At 39.4% G+C, this 15,455-nt stretch overlaps 1 long non-coding RNA gene across 1 annotated transcript; it reads right to left on the bottom strand.

The window, feature by feature from the left end:
• Positions 1 to 11,627: 11,627 nt before the first annotated feature.
• On the bottom strand, positions 11,628 to 15,290 carry LOC146761327 (uncharacterized). The gene is made up of 3 exons (XR_014944618.1): positions 13,870 to 15,290; positions 13,051 to 13,232; positions 11,628 to 12,413 (listed from the first exon to the last, which is right to left on the bottom strand). It is a non-coding gene; the product is annotated as an uncharacterized LOC146761327 (long non-coding RNA).
• Positions 15,291 to 15,455: the final 165 nt, after the last annotated feature.

Raw genomic sequence — 15,455 nt, 5'->3', positions numbered from 1 at the left:
CCCCAAAAATAAACTGTCTCCATTCTGCCTTACTTACCTTTCTGAAAATAGGGCAAATAAGACTCATTGGAGAAAAAAAAAATAAAAATGATGCAATTTACTTTTCAAGTAACACTATTTTCTGATAAGTATTCTCAAAGTGTTTTTCATAAGAAATGGCCATCTTGAATTAGAAACTGGCATTTTCTTTGTTTTTCTAGGGGGTGTATCTTAAATTCTAGTGCCTTGAACCAAAATGAAATGGGAATTTTTCCACGCACAGGGATGAAATTTATTCTGGCATTCTCTGTTGTCCACATGTTCACAGCAGGAAAATTTTTCCTATTTCTACATTGCCATATACGTGGCAGGTACATCAATATAAACAGAAGCATAGTTATTCAATCCAATCCTATCAGAGAAGAACTGAAGGGAGACCTTTGGTGTTGTACAAGTCTACCAACAACAGAAAACTAGGCCTCTCTTTGCCAATAAGAATGGGTTGGATATTGAATGAATTGGGAAATAGTAGTTATAAATATGCTTATGAATTACTGGCTTGATCCCACAAAGCTTTTTTATTAACATCAAAACTTAAAGCAGGATTTAATTTTAGGCAACAAGCTTAAAATGAAGAATATGATTGATTACACAGACACGAATAAAATCTGTTTTTTCAGTATTATGCTTCTGCTGCCAGGGGAGCTTATGCTCAGAACCAAGGGGACAGAGGGCTTTCTGTAAGGCAAGAGATTTATTCCACCTTTATCTGTACTAAAGATCATATAGATATAAGATGGATGCCTTCTGCAGATGGAAATAATGGATCTGCGTCTTATCTGCCACTCCAAGTTCATGCAATTGATCATTTCTCCTACTACTTTTTCCTTCCACTCAGTGCTGCCAGAAAAGTGTGATAACTCGTTGAAACCTATACTTCAGGCAGCTATCAGATCAACAACACTGATCAAGAGGTAACAAGTACTAGAAAATAATGCAACTTCTTGCAGAACATATATCTCTGCATTTCTTGGAAGTAAATATTTGTGTGGTTAGAAGTGATCTTGGAGAATATCCTGACTATAACAATGGTTCGTTTTCTCTTTCTCATGATCCCAGATAATCTGGATCTCATTTGCAGAGTTTTGAGCAGTGGAGAATTGCATATGTTCACATTTCTATATGGTACTCTACTCCAAGGTCTGCATAAGAGGTGGCAGATGATCCTGAAAGGGTTTGTAAAGTTCTCAGTACCTGAGACAACAGCATGCAGTATTTCTGTAGTATGAAAAAACAAAACAACTTCACCCAAAGGGACTATCATCCCCATAGAGAAACCTATACAGCAAGAAGTTCTGTCCCACTGTCTGAGCCAGTTCTGCAATCCCAACTACATTTCCCTTTCCTCTGAACCTTTTCTCCAGGCTTGGCTGGGAAGGGATGCTGCTGGGAAGTGGGGTTATAACCAATTCTGTTTCTCCTTCATTCAGGTAGCAGGAAAAGGGAAGGGAGCGGACAAGGCTCTGCAGCTTTTTGCCTCTCAGGTAATATAACATTGCCATCACTCTTCCCAAGCACTGAAAAGCCAATCTCTCCACAGTGCTAGAAGAACTATCTCAGAGCTTCCCCAGAAAACCAAGAAGTCCATGGCTCCAGGAAGTCATTTTGGTTTGTGAGGTTGTGTTTCAACAGCTCAGAGGGCACCATTCCCCCCACCAGATGTTATAAGTGGCCAGTGGTACTGAGTTAGTGCCACTTTTTACTATTCTCCCAGCACTGATAATCCAGCACCACTGGTATTTTCTAAATGACACTGTGCAGTGAACTAAGGGCCAAGGGGATCTTTGGGTAACTGTAGCTCTTTGATAAGTGTTGTCAGCATCCAAGAGGCATTTGAATAATGTCCTTAATAATATCCTTTAACTTTCGGTTAGCCCTAAAGTGGTTAGGCAGTTGGGCTCAATGATCTTTGTAGGTCCCTTACAATTGAATTATGTTCTTCAGTTCCACACTACTCTACTCTACTGTATTCCATTCCACTCTCTTTTCATAATACTGCTCTCTAATAACACACATTCATGAGTGTTTGAGTCTCTGTGTGTTCCTATTTGTGTTGGATGGAAATTGCAACATTTTAGACATGAAGGATTTGAGGATGTGAGAATATGTATTGCTGTGACATCTTGACCAGTTCTGGCAAGCAACCTTTCCCAGCTGGGTGCTGTACTTTGAGTGTATTTGAAATATGTTTAGAGTCTAATTAAAATTAATGGAGAAATAAAAATCTGGGAGAAGGAAGGGCACCAAAAACAAGAAATGCTAACACTTGAAAATATTTTACCTCCATGGGCATTCTTAGAATGTTTTTTGTTTAATGAACAAATCAAAATATTGTTCTGGGAATTGCCTTAGTCTTCAGAGTACAATACATTTTAAAAAAAGACTATGACTATGTAATAAACTAATGAGTTTTCCTAGACTTCTACCTCTCTGCAGTACTGGAATCAGAATATGGAAGCAGCCAATCCACAATCTCTCCCATTCAAATTTACCCCAGCAGCCTCTGAAACAAGAAACATCTGACCAGTGTTCAGAAGAAGTGATGGTGGAGTAGAGGTCCTGAGCACTTCAGTATCTTGTATCATTCCTTCCCTCAGCCACCCACTCATGTGTTCAGCTGCTTAACTAGGGGTAGACAGCAGGAGCTTGGGGGGCTTTTTCCAAGGGATGTATCATGCTCTGTGATGAATCTGCTTAAAACATGATTGTGCAACATGGCTCTAGCTGCACCTTGAGTCATGACGCTGTTAACAAAAGAAATGAAAAACAAAAGCCAAACAGTTAAAGAAAAAAAAAATCAAACCCTGCTATGTAATCATGATAAATACGTTGTTATTCAATGGAGTCACTGTGAACAAGGTAAACTAAAGTGCCGTAATCATGTTTTTTCTATTAATTGTGCCTTTTTTTTTTTTTTCAATGTTTGGTTTGAGGATAATTGCAGCCCCTTTGGCACACTTATGCCCCTGAAATATTGATACATATTCTTAATCCAGAAGAGCAGAGCTTTGATCAGGAAATACTTGGTTGAGACTGCTTGTTAGAGAGGGTTTCAAGCAAAAGCAATCTTGTTGATTCATGCAGGTTTAAAATCTTCACAGAAGTAGATGTTTAATTAATGAAATCTACATAGCCCATAGCCAAGTGAATAATATACTGACAGTAAATTATCCCTGGCAAATACAAGGGAAAAAATGCTGTTGTGTTATTGCATGGGTGCGCTAAGGACACTGTTCATTGCAGGGGAGTTTTACTAGGTGACTTTTAACGATCATTCCAAGTCAAACAGTTCTGTGATTCCATGATTCCATAAGTGCACTGCTATCACGTACTCTTGTAAGCTACAGACACAACCCAGGTCATGGATGGTTGCTGAAGGCACATGACTACCCCTGCTGGGATTCTGCAACTTCTCCTATCCCACCACAGAAAGACAGATTTCTTCCCTTCATGACAGACTGAGGTTGTGAAGAGTGTAGCACAAGACTATTGCTTCGTTTCTACAAGCTTCAGTTGTTGGTTGCAATAAAAATGTCAAATGGTCCAATTTTGTGTGATTAAGTGAAGACTGACACAAAATCAAATTATTTGTTGAAGGTCTGTGATTTTGAGTATCTAACCACTGTTTTGAAGCTTGCTGCAAATGTGCATATAACTACTTAGAAACATTTTTGCATTAATATGAAACTATACAAGCTGAATACCCATTAGCTACATTTATGAACTTTTGACACCACCATATGCCAAATTATTTTAATCTTTTAAGTCACCACAGCATAGACAAACATTGGAATGGTTTGGCTTCTTTCTATTACTTAATCCTCAGAGATTTCAGAGATCATCCAAGGCGTTGGTTAGAGTTTTTGGAGATGAATCATGTGCAAATGTAAGGGCAGGAATACAGACAGTTACTCCATGCCTGGAAAGATCAAAATTTCCTTCTCACACCCCAACCAGCATGTCCCAGACTAAAATCCAGCAGACCCTACTGGTAAGAAAGGTCATTGGATGCACTGGTCCAGACTTACATGCCTGTGGTCTGAGGGCCTGGGGCATTCCCTTCAGTAGGTCAAGCATTTGTCCTCAGGCCTGCTGCCAGCAAACCTGGATGTTGCTTTATAGTTATGTGATGTTTCCACCTAGATGACACTGTTCATTCACCACTGATGCTTTCAGAGTATGCATGCATGGGCATGCACATGAGAAAGACTGGAAACCTAAAAACTGGCATAGAGAAGTTAGGCAGATGGAAAGATTGGAACTAAGTATCGGTCATCATTTTTTACTGTTGTTAGCCAAGTGTGATGCAAGTTTGTTCAACAGATGCAAGATAAAAGGATCTTCCAGTGTTAACTATCTCCAGAACCCCAGCAGAAGGATCTTTGCTACTGTTGTGTTTCTGTACAAGCAGTATTCCTAACATGGTTTGCACTGTAGTTCACAAGCTTTGCTAACAGTTTGAAACATTATTTGTATGAGAAATGCCAGACCAGGCAATGTGGTGATATAATACACTAATAAAGCAAATTCTGTACAACGTTCAATAGGAAAGAATTTTTATTTTATGAAGAATTTTTATTTAATGTATTTTTCTTAAAAGCAAAGACGCTATATCACCCATAATAAATCATTCTTGGAGCTCATTAATGACTTTGTTATCCATTTCTACCCTCTCTGTTTCTAAATTATGGAAACAAGTTTTGGAGTGCAGTTGGAAGCAGCTGAACACTCCAGCGTTCTGCTGTGAATGCAGAGCATTTTGTTAAACTCTTGTACTATTTCCAAGATAGCTAGAAATACTTTAATGACAATAGAATACAAGAGGCTGTCTTTTTCTATAAAATATCCACATACACACACATTTTCCTTCCTAATTTTCTTTGCATGTGTCAAGTTAGGCAGGAAATCTATAGCACTTTGTAGTTGCTGATGTAGAAATGACTGCCAAATGAATGGTTTATACTGGAATATCTTGTTATTTATATAAGTATGTTAAAGTATGGACATTTAATTTAGTTCTCATTCCAAACCCATGACAAGTCACTTTGACACCTTTAAGAAACATTTCACATATGGTAAGATGCAGTGTTCTAAACCGTAAAAGGGAAAAAAAAAATGTATGAATCAAATTAAATCAGAGATTTTTAAACAATCAAAGGAAATACTTCTATTTTGTAGCGATACATTTCAGCCATTTGCTCTCTAATAATTTTAATGATGAATGAATATTTCTGAGGACAAAAGAAGGTTTGGGTTTTGGCTCTTTTCACTATCAAATCCTAGGGCAACATTTTGCTTGCATTAACCAAAATGTCTTTGGATATGAAGATTGAAAACCTTCACAGGAAGCTCTGATATGTTTTGGGGCTTTTACAGAGCTGAATGTAAGGTAATCCAGGCACTAAGCACACGTACTGAAAAAGTGAGGTAGAGATTTGGTACCACACCTACACCCCCGTACCTGTCTCTTACCATCCTTCAGCCCTTCACTTCATTAGTAAAGCAACCCTGTTAACCCCCTCACTTTGTGTAAAAATATCATTTTAGCTAAAATATATCTCTGCCATAAAACCATTTGAATTAAATCAAGCTACTTGTGTAATGGAGCTGACTGGAAAGTAGCACAAAAGCTTGATTTACAGTGTAGGCCAGATATGGATGTATTTGGTTTCAAAGCTGACAATTTATACAGAGCACTTTCTACAACATGCGGGTTCGAGCCATGAAGTCTGACTTTGGAGTAGCAACTCTCTGGGTACTTCCAAGATTTGGGGTACAACTGAAGCTCCTAATGGTTTGCTGTGTCATTCAACTTCAACAAAGCAGTAATGTCTTGTTACTTAGAAAGCAGCAAGCACAAAGATGTGTGGGGAAAGACTCTGTTATGGCCAGATGCTTCTTCTAATGCATCTTGCCCTAGTGGATCCTTGCAAGAGTAGTCAATTTACTTATAGCACTTACCATGAAGATGAAAACATGTGGAGGTCCCTGTGTTGTGTAGTTCTTGCCTGGACAAGTAATGGCCTGGTCTTGCTGCGCGGGGTGGAGGTGAGCTGCAGAATCATCGGGATGCTGGCCATACATACAGAGGTATATACAGGTATCATAAAGGTATTAAATGGAAAGCAGAGGTATTTTCTGTTTAGAAATAAATGTGTATGAAATTATCACGAAGACAAAGCAGTCTTACAAGACATAGAATGCAGAATTTATTTTGTCTGCCTTTATTCAAAAACAAATCCTTGACAAAACTTTTTGAAAGACAAGGGCTTTTTACCAACTTGAATAACAGCATCAACCAGTGTTACCTAAACAAAGACAAAATACAGTCAGTTGTAAGTTCCAAAATTTTTTCTAAAACCCTATTCTTCTTATCTCTATTCATGTGGATCTGCCCAACCTGTTGCACACCCTGCACTACCAATTGTTACTCCCTTGGCTCTACATGTGAGAGTCAGGATTATATTCCGAGAGTATGTCAGAGGAAAGAGGGCAAAAACAATGGCAGAACAGTTTTCCTGAGTTTTTGTTAGCTGGTTGCTTGATTTATTTTGTTGTTTGTCTTTTTGTTTGTTTCTTTAGCATTTGTGTGTGTGTTAGCTGCTTGAGAACATATTCTGTGACCTTTTAAGGAATGCATACACACACCCCATCCCAACCCCTCCCCATCCCTATGGAGACCACCAGCCACTGCAGGCCATCCATCAGTTGACTTTGCAGGCCTGTGAATTACAGGAGGACGCAGGTGTCTCCCCAAGACAGCCAGTAGGGATGCACATCTTGGGCCCTAAATTTTGGAGTGATCTAGAACCTGTAAGAAAGGGAGCTGCATTTTTTCCAATGAGGATCATGCATGTCCACAGTCAGCTAGCTCATTACAAAACCAATGTTTTAATGGAGTCTATGAATGTTCCTGCTAAATGGAAAATGAAAGGGGACTACCCCACATTTAATGAAACAAAACACAAGTAAGTCAGTCTTTAAATCTTTCACCAGATAATTTCTCTCTCCTAATGTGCTCTTTCTATCCACTAATTTGACAGTACGCTCTTTTAAATGTAGGTACCTGATCGATGTCCCTGTGTAAACTCATCTGGCTGATGAAACAAAACAGCAATATCTAACGACAGTGTTTGGCACGGGTACAAACACAATCCGTCTCTCACATTTATCTTGAGATTGCATTCAAAGTATGCTGAAATGAAAACGCACTACATCTCTTCTATTTTTCTTATGTTGAAAGATTTAAAAAGTGTAATCCACATTAAGCTTCTACATTTCACCAGCCAAGTCTGACTGAAAAGTGTGTGCTTTTAGATGGTAACAGCGCTGTTCATTGTTACTACTAACTCTGGGCAACAGTTTTTTCTGCTTTTTCTTAAGAATTCCTGAAAGCACTTTGCCAAATCATATGTAATGTTTAATTCATATAACTTTTTTTCCCTCCACTTTCTTAAGTGAAGCCATTAAGTTAAATCTGGGAATGGAATCTTGTGCATCCACCTTGAATGCTAGAGAGAAAACCACAAAGCAGAGAACCAGAAGAAGTTAAAATCTGCATTTGAGAAATTCTCCAGTTAATGTTTCTAAATCAGGCACAATACTTCTAGTATTTACAGGTAAATTTATGTATCATATTTTTGTGCACTGAACAGTTAATTCTATGCGTTTTAAATATGTAGATGTATGGGAAACTGGTAATCACAGCCTGAACCTCTGATTAATCAGCTGAGGCAAGTGTCAGGTCAGCTGTGGGAGCACAGGTAACAGTAATTTAGCTGTACTCCTGGAAGGGGTGGAGCTTGACTTCACCTCCTCTAGACCTCGTTTAAGGGCTGACCACCACTAAGGCAACATCTCTCTTGGAGATTGCTTCCTGGTGGAGATTGTCTCGGCATTTCCTAGTGAAGGTGTCCATATCAGTGAGTTTTTCCTTATAAAATAACCTTTTGAATATCTGTTATCATCTTTGTATCATTCCACCTTACAGTAGACAATCTCAATAATCTTTCATTTATGTCTTCAAACTTTGTTCCCATCAGTTCTGCTGAATGGGTAAAACTGGCAGTGATTTCTGCACCTGGCAGAGTCCTAACAGGCATCATTTTGAACTGACTTCTTCCAAAAAGCATCTTCAGAATACAGCATGAAACACTACCTGAGCCTGATTGCTCTATTTGCAGCATAAAGGCTTCTAGTACTTACTAGACTGACTTAAATCTCTACAACCTTCTTCCCAAGAAGTACATCTTCTATAGTTTGTTACATCCTCTATAGCTTGTTGACCACATCCACCATGGTCCTTTTTCCTTTACCCCTCACCCAAGAAGAAAAACTTCCAGTGAAATTATTCTTTTTCCTATGCTTATAGGAGAGGTAAATGCATCCATATGTTTGTTTTCATGTGTATTTCAGCAGAGGACCTGGTGGTGTGAAGGAGTGTCTCACACTGAGGTTTCCTCATACTCTGGCATGCAGGGAAGAGCAATGTTGAAGTCCTGTGTAAATGTGTTAAGAAATGTAGAGATACCGAGTCAGACACATGGTCCACTTTCTTCATGTGCTGAATCACCCTTGTCAGGCACTTCTTTAGAGGCTTAATGTGGCAATCTGTCATTCACAGAAAGGTGCACGAGGAATGTAAAATGCTGTTACTGGAATTTATCAAGAGCAGCTTCCATAATCTGCTACACTGTAAAAATGTTCATGTTTTTGCATGCCAAGAGAGCTCTAGCGCTGATATCTTCAACAAATAGGAAGCACATGGTATATTAAGCTTGTTTCCTCTCTAGTCCATGGGTTACTTTTGGAGCATATATATGAAAAGAAAATCCAAGCATCAGCTGCACAGGTTAAAAAGGTAAGGCCTTTCCTTGTGTGTCTGAAGTGGGGAGTTACATAAAGCAAATGGACTTGGCAGCTTTCCTTTGCTCTTTTTTGTTTCTGAAGTTGAACCACAGTCATAAGATACCAGAAAGTAACGTGATCACTCAGTGATAATCTATCCATGATAAATATACAGCACTGGAGGGAAGCAAGCAGAAAGGAATTTTGTGCACAAGGTTCAGTCTTTCTCAAATAAAGGACCACTTCAGATGATCACATTGCTTTGATCTATGACCCAAACTCATCTGAGCCTTCAGTGAAGGTATTAAAGAAAATCTAATCTGTATTTATTCACCTTTCTACCAAGCTTGCTGCTCTGAAATTAGTGCCTCCTATTTTATTATGTTGGCTCGCAACATCAGAGGTGGATGCTGGTAGCATGTTAGTAGAGCCTGAAATTTCCCACTAATAATCCATTACATTTTGTTGCCATGTGACAGATAGCAACAGAGGGGCAGTTTGACGAAATGGCCTCTGACGTGGAAGTGAGTACAAAGGAAAGGTGTGTCCTTGAATTCCTCCATGCCCACTGACATTCATTGACACAAGCTGAATGTTTCTGGAGACCAAATAGTAGATGTGAGCACAGTGAGGAGGTGGGTGGTACATTTCAGTAGTGGCAACAGAGACATGAAAGACAAGCCACATTCCAGACAGACGTGCACAGCTGACACACCACAAAATGAAGACTGTCTCAATCAGCTCATCCACACAAATAGGTGAACTACAACCAAAGAACTGTGTACAGAGTTGAATATCAGCTTCAGTGCATTGAAAATGATGGTAATGTTGGAACATAACAAAGTTTGCATGAAGTGAGTTCTGTAAATGTTCACGTGGGAACAGAAAGAGCATCATATGTAAGTTTCTGAGGGCCTATTGAACAAGTACAAGGCTGAAGGTAACAGTTTACTTCAAGGAGTTTCCTGGATCACATTACCAACGATGAGACATGGTGTCACCACTACAAACCAGAGCCAAAATCCATGTTCATGAAGTGGCAAGAAGTGAATATCCCATCAATGAAAAAGCTCAAGACAGAGCCTTCAGTGGGTAAGATGACATGCAGTCTTTCAGGATAGAAAAGGGATGATCCTTATGGATTTTCTGGAGCTGAAACAAACCATCAAATCTGACTGATGCGTCATGGTGCTAAGTTGAAAGCTCAAACTTCCAGAGTCAGGCCAGAGAAGAAAAAGACCTCTCACTTGCAACATGATAATACCAAACCCACTGTGGTGCACATTTCCTGCATTGTCTGAACTGTCCTACTGAACACCTACTGTATAGTCCAGATTTGCTATCTTTTGACTTTCATCTGCTCTGGATGATGAAGGATGGAATGCATGGATAACATTTTTCTTTTTATCAATGATGCCATCACAGCAGCTGTGAAAAAGTGAGCCACTTAGAATCATAGAATCACCAAGGTTGGAAAAGACCTAAAAGATCATTCAGTCCAACCGTTTACCTATTACCAATAGCTCCCACTAAACCATGTCCCTCAACACAACATCCAGACATTCCTTGAGCACCTCCCTGGGTACTCAGTCCATCCCAGTGCCTCATCACCCTTTCTGAGAAGTAATGTTTCCTAATGTCCAGCCTGAATTTCCCCTGGAAGTTCCATGGGTACAGATTTTTATGAGCATGGCATGCAGGCTTTTGTTCACCACAAGTGAAAACACCTAGCTAATGGTGGAGACTATGTTGAAATAAAGGTTTTGTAGATGAGAATTTCCTCTATCAATGGTGCTATAATGCTCTTTGTATCCATTGTAATTTCCATGGAAATAAATAGGAGGCATTACTTTCAGATCAACCTGTGTGTATATGTTATGTATGTATAAACTTACACATAGAGAGATGGCATATTCTGTATCAGTAGAAACCTTCCACCAGTGTCTGTTTGCGTCTGTTTGCTGGCCCCAAATGCCCAGTAGCTTCACCACAAAAATAAATATATAAATAAAAAATAATATGTTCTGTTAAATCTACTGCGTTTCATCATTTGTCAAAGAAATATTCCTGATGTGACAAGACTCAGAACTCTTTACTTGAGCAAAACTTCAATTGATTTTACAGGATAAGGCAAAGAAAGGCTAGGCCATATGTATAAACAGAGTAAGTAAAATTAATATATAGGTGTGTGCACACATGCATATAATAAATATTACAAAATATAGAGGTACACAGAGATATTTTTTTCCTTTTCTTTCCTCTGGATGATAAGTAAAAGGGAAGTTTTGTAAGGAATGTGAATTTGAATTCCTGCAAGTATTAACCCTCAATTTCAGCTCTGATTTTTTCTGATTTTTACCTCTTCCATCATCTCTTCATTTTAAAGTATCTCCTTATAATTCACTGAAGTGTATCAAGATGAACAAGACAAGGTCCCCTCAGATATAGATATTTTCTCACTTAAAATATACAATTCAGATCTTCATTTGCACTCCTGCCCTTCTCTGTTGTGAGTCTAGGTTTTCAATCCCAGTGGTCAAACTCGTACTGTTAGGTTTTTAGCACAGCAAATATCGGGCAGTCTCACTCAGAAGTTCCAGCCAGCATGCAAACTTACCATTCATTATTATTGCTAAATTGCATGGTTTTATTTTATAGGTTATTATTAAAAGATTGGATTACTCAAGTACTAACTTCTAATGGAGGTCTGGAGAGAGAGGGAAGCCAAGGAATCAAGGTCATGTGGTTATTTTCATTTATTGTACATGAAATGGGAAGGTTCTTCTGCTTATTACAGAAATCCATATCCTCCTTTTTGTACATTAATGAAAACTTTTTAGAAGAAAATATTGAAAGAACTTTACATGATACAGATTTCATAAATCTATAAATTCTTGGCACGTTAGTTATACATATTTAATTTATGTGTGCCTAATCTGTATTTTTACAGGACTTCTCTATCCAAGAGTCCTGTTACTGTTAGCCATAGATTGCTTCCACACAGAAACATACACATCTGGGTGTTAACATCTCTGCGAGGTTTGATTGGATGCATATTTGCCTGTGAATTTGCAGATGCATTAGGAAAAAAAAAAAAAAATCCTATTTCTTAAGGACTATATAAGGAAATAGTTTGAGTCTTATCATGTCATTGTTTTATTCAGCAGCAGAGTATCGGCCTGCATCACCACGTGCTACACAGTAACTTCTTGTTTATTTAACATATAGGAGGAAAAGTGACTGCTTCATCAAACTCCACATGTAACGACCATCTACAGATTGCTGCTTCTATAACACTCTGGACGCATTCCCTTTCCACTCAAAATGATTTAGCTAGGATCACTATATGGGTCTCCAGGGATCAAAATAAGACTTCTCAAAAGAGGAATTACATACATCTGCTTTAGAGTTGAAGGTTGCATAACATCAACCATATCTCAACACCTTTTGGAGTCTTGAAAGATTAGCCCAAAGAAAATACACGCTAAGAACAAGATCTTGCACTTCTTTAATGCTTTTAGAGTGCTCTGCGAAATATAACCATGGAGATAAATGTTTGTCTTCTTGTCTCCAAGGAACAGAATTATTTTTAAAGTGTCATAATTAATAATACAGGGACTTATCTTCCCAAAATACCTGCCTGATATTGAAGATAAAAGTGTTTCTGTATCATTCAGTGGCAGTTCATCCTCATGAAAAGGTTAATGTTACCCCTCTGATATTGACAAGATTGTGCCATCCTAAATGGCCAGTGTGCCAGTTTCCTAACTGAGTAAACTAACACTTCCTGAGTGAAGCTGGAAGACTTCAGCCCAACTGGACTGGCCTCTGACAGTCCCACAGTCATCTGTGATATCTACAGCCTCTTCTGGGATGTAGCTGCCACTGTGTTCTTTTCTTTTGTAGTCTATTTATTCTGTTTGCCCTGACCCATTATACTAATGGTCCCACCCCTGTTCTCTCCAGTCAAAGGTCTCAAAGAGTATTTGGCGAGTTAAGAGAACCACCTTCATGCATGGCCCTCTCCTGACTGAATTTCTTGCTTGTCTCTGCCAGCCGGAAATCTGGCATCCAACTTGGCACTGAGCACTTTTCCTTTCTGTGTGTGTGCATTCAAAATGCTCATTACACTATAACTTTCACATCATAACTCATGTAACTCACCCAATTATATATCTTTACTTTCTTCTCTTCTTGGAAGCTGAAGCTCACTTCTTTACGATGGCTGTAAGGCCCAGTTCCCAGACTTATGCCATGTGTTCCAAACACTGCTGCCAACCTTCTTTCCACTTGAAAACAGACACAGACACAACACCTTCCTCCATCACTATACTTGGATCAAAATGCTGATCAGACAAAAAAAAAATAATTTTATTCTGTAAAATTATTTGTGGACTTTGTCCAGCTCATCTCATAACCTGATCCTTAAGCTCTTCTCATGTGGCTGAACTGAACAGTTTAATAATTAATATTTATTGACTTCTACTGCTGTCATGTAGTTCTCCTAATGTTTAGGTTTAAAGAAAAGATGGCCTCAGTTTTAACCTAAAGTAAAATTAAATAAAACTTTATTTAAAATAAATAAATAAATAAATAAATGCACTTACACATATAGAAACACATGTGTGTGTATATATACACACATACTTTCCTACTTGTTTACCAGCTGTAGAATGTAGCAAATAGAGGTGGTTATAGAGGAATTCCACTTCACAGTTATCTGTGACTCGAGGGAATCTTTATCCCTGCTTCAGGTGTCCAGGTTTCCTCTGCAACTTATGGGGAGAATGAAGGGAATTACTGAAAATTGCTTAAGTGATTATTAAACTGTGTTAAAAGAATGAAGAAATACGGTGTATCAGTAAGGTGGGACTCAGTTAAGACTCCTCTTATAAATATGCACACATATTTAAACTTCATTCCTATTGCTGAGAAAAACAGGGCTGACATCTTCCAATGGAAAGGACTGCACTACATACTCACCATGCACACATGATGGGGCTGTTGAAGAAAATAGTAATGGGAATGGCGCCTCACAAGCAGACATTTCCTTAACCAGTAAGTTGTAGAGCCTTAGACTTTCCTGCTTTAGTGGCTTAACTGCCTGAAAATAACTCCATGTTCACTGGGCTGGCCTTTTCTTCATCTTAAATAATCAACAAAGTTGCTATTTGACTAGTCTTGAAGTCTCTGTTTGTAATGAAGATCAAACTGATGATTAAAAAAATAAAATTAAAAATAAAAATGAAAATGAAATGGGATGCCAAGTCTGTTCAAATCACAGAGCTTTTCTGGGAATTAAAATGTCCATGGTGCACTTGAGCTGACTCAAGAACCTAAGAAACAAAGGGAAGAAGAAACTAAAGGACAGAGACTGAACTAATCCAGGAAAGAGGAGGCCAAAACAATCCAAGACTCAAATACAAAACATTTTCACAAGTTCAGAAGTAGCAGATTTTCCACTGGAAAATGGATTGGTTTTAAACTGTTGTTAAATTATCTAAACTGTCCAACTTTCCACAAAGCTTTTATGTTGCAGTTTTGATCTGTATACAAAGCTTCTGAAAGAATTGCAACATACGGCAAACAAACCAAATTGCACTTCCTAATTTCTGTAATTGCTTGTTACAACATTCTTGGGAGTTGAAACAAATTGAACGCATTGGAACATTTTATGAAGTTTCCCTTGCACAGAAGAACCGCCTTGGATCTCATTGATAGAGGCTGGTTTGGTTTTATTTGCTCACAACAGCAAACGATAGAAGTTGTTTAAAATGGAAAGAAAAAAAATAAAATCCCTAGTGGCAACAGATTCCGGGTAATTCAGTTCCTGGTCTTTGACATTCACATATCCGTGTGTATTGCTTGCTAATGCTGGGTTGCATTTCGGCTTGCCTCAGCCCTGCAGAATTAAATGGTAGCTGTATTTATGAGCACACAGAGCTCAGTAGACCACGGAAGAACTTACACAAGGTCCTCCTAGTGAGGAAAAGAACTGTTACCTGTCTGTAAATACCACTCGCTCCCTGATTCTTGACAAGGATAAATGCGTCGAGGGAGCAAAGTGGGAGACTGGGCTGCTCTGGGAGCTGTTCTTCTCGTTTTTGCCATGGGATGGATCCAGATAGGAGTGAACACGGGCACTTCTGGCAGTGGTGACACCGCGCGGGAGCACCTTCGGTTTCGTAGGGGAGAGCTGTCGGGCTGAGCCCGGAAGGCTGAGGGGGGGTGAGAACGGAGCCTTTCGTTCATTGAGCAGCGGTCGGAGCTGAGTATCAGAGCCCTCTAGTGAGACTTCTCGGAGTGGATCTCCCCAGGCGGCCCCCCGGGATGGCCTCCAAGCAGCCTGCTGCCAGGTGGCCTGTTTCATTTCGATGGAGGAGCCGAAAATCGCCTTGGCACGACGGGGGGCGGCCCGAGGTTTGCTCCCCTTTGGGCAACCCCCGACCCCCGCCCAGGAACACTCCAACCACCGCCCCAGCCTGAGGGTGGTGCCGCCACGGAGAGCCAAGAGCAGGAGGGGGTCAGCTGAGAAGAGAGCAGGAGGAGAAGGGCAGCCTGATCCTAAA

Source organism: Coturnix japonica, chromosome 3 (assembly GCF_054131305.1).
Source record: "Coturnix japonica strain WE chromosome 3, WE-NBRP24, whole genome shotgun sequence".
In the NCBI taxonomy this organism is placed as follows: domain Eukaryota; kingdom Metazoa; phylum Chordata; class Aves; order Galliformes; family Phasianidae; genus Coturnix; species Coturnix japonica.
This window is presented reverse-complemented; position numbering and strand designations above follow the sequence as displayed.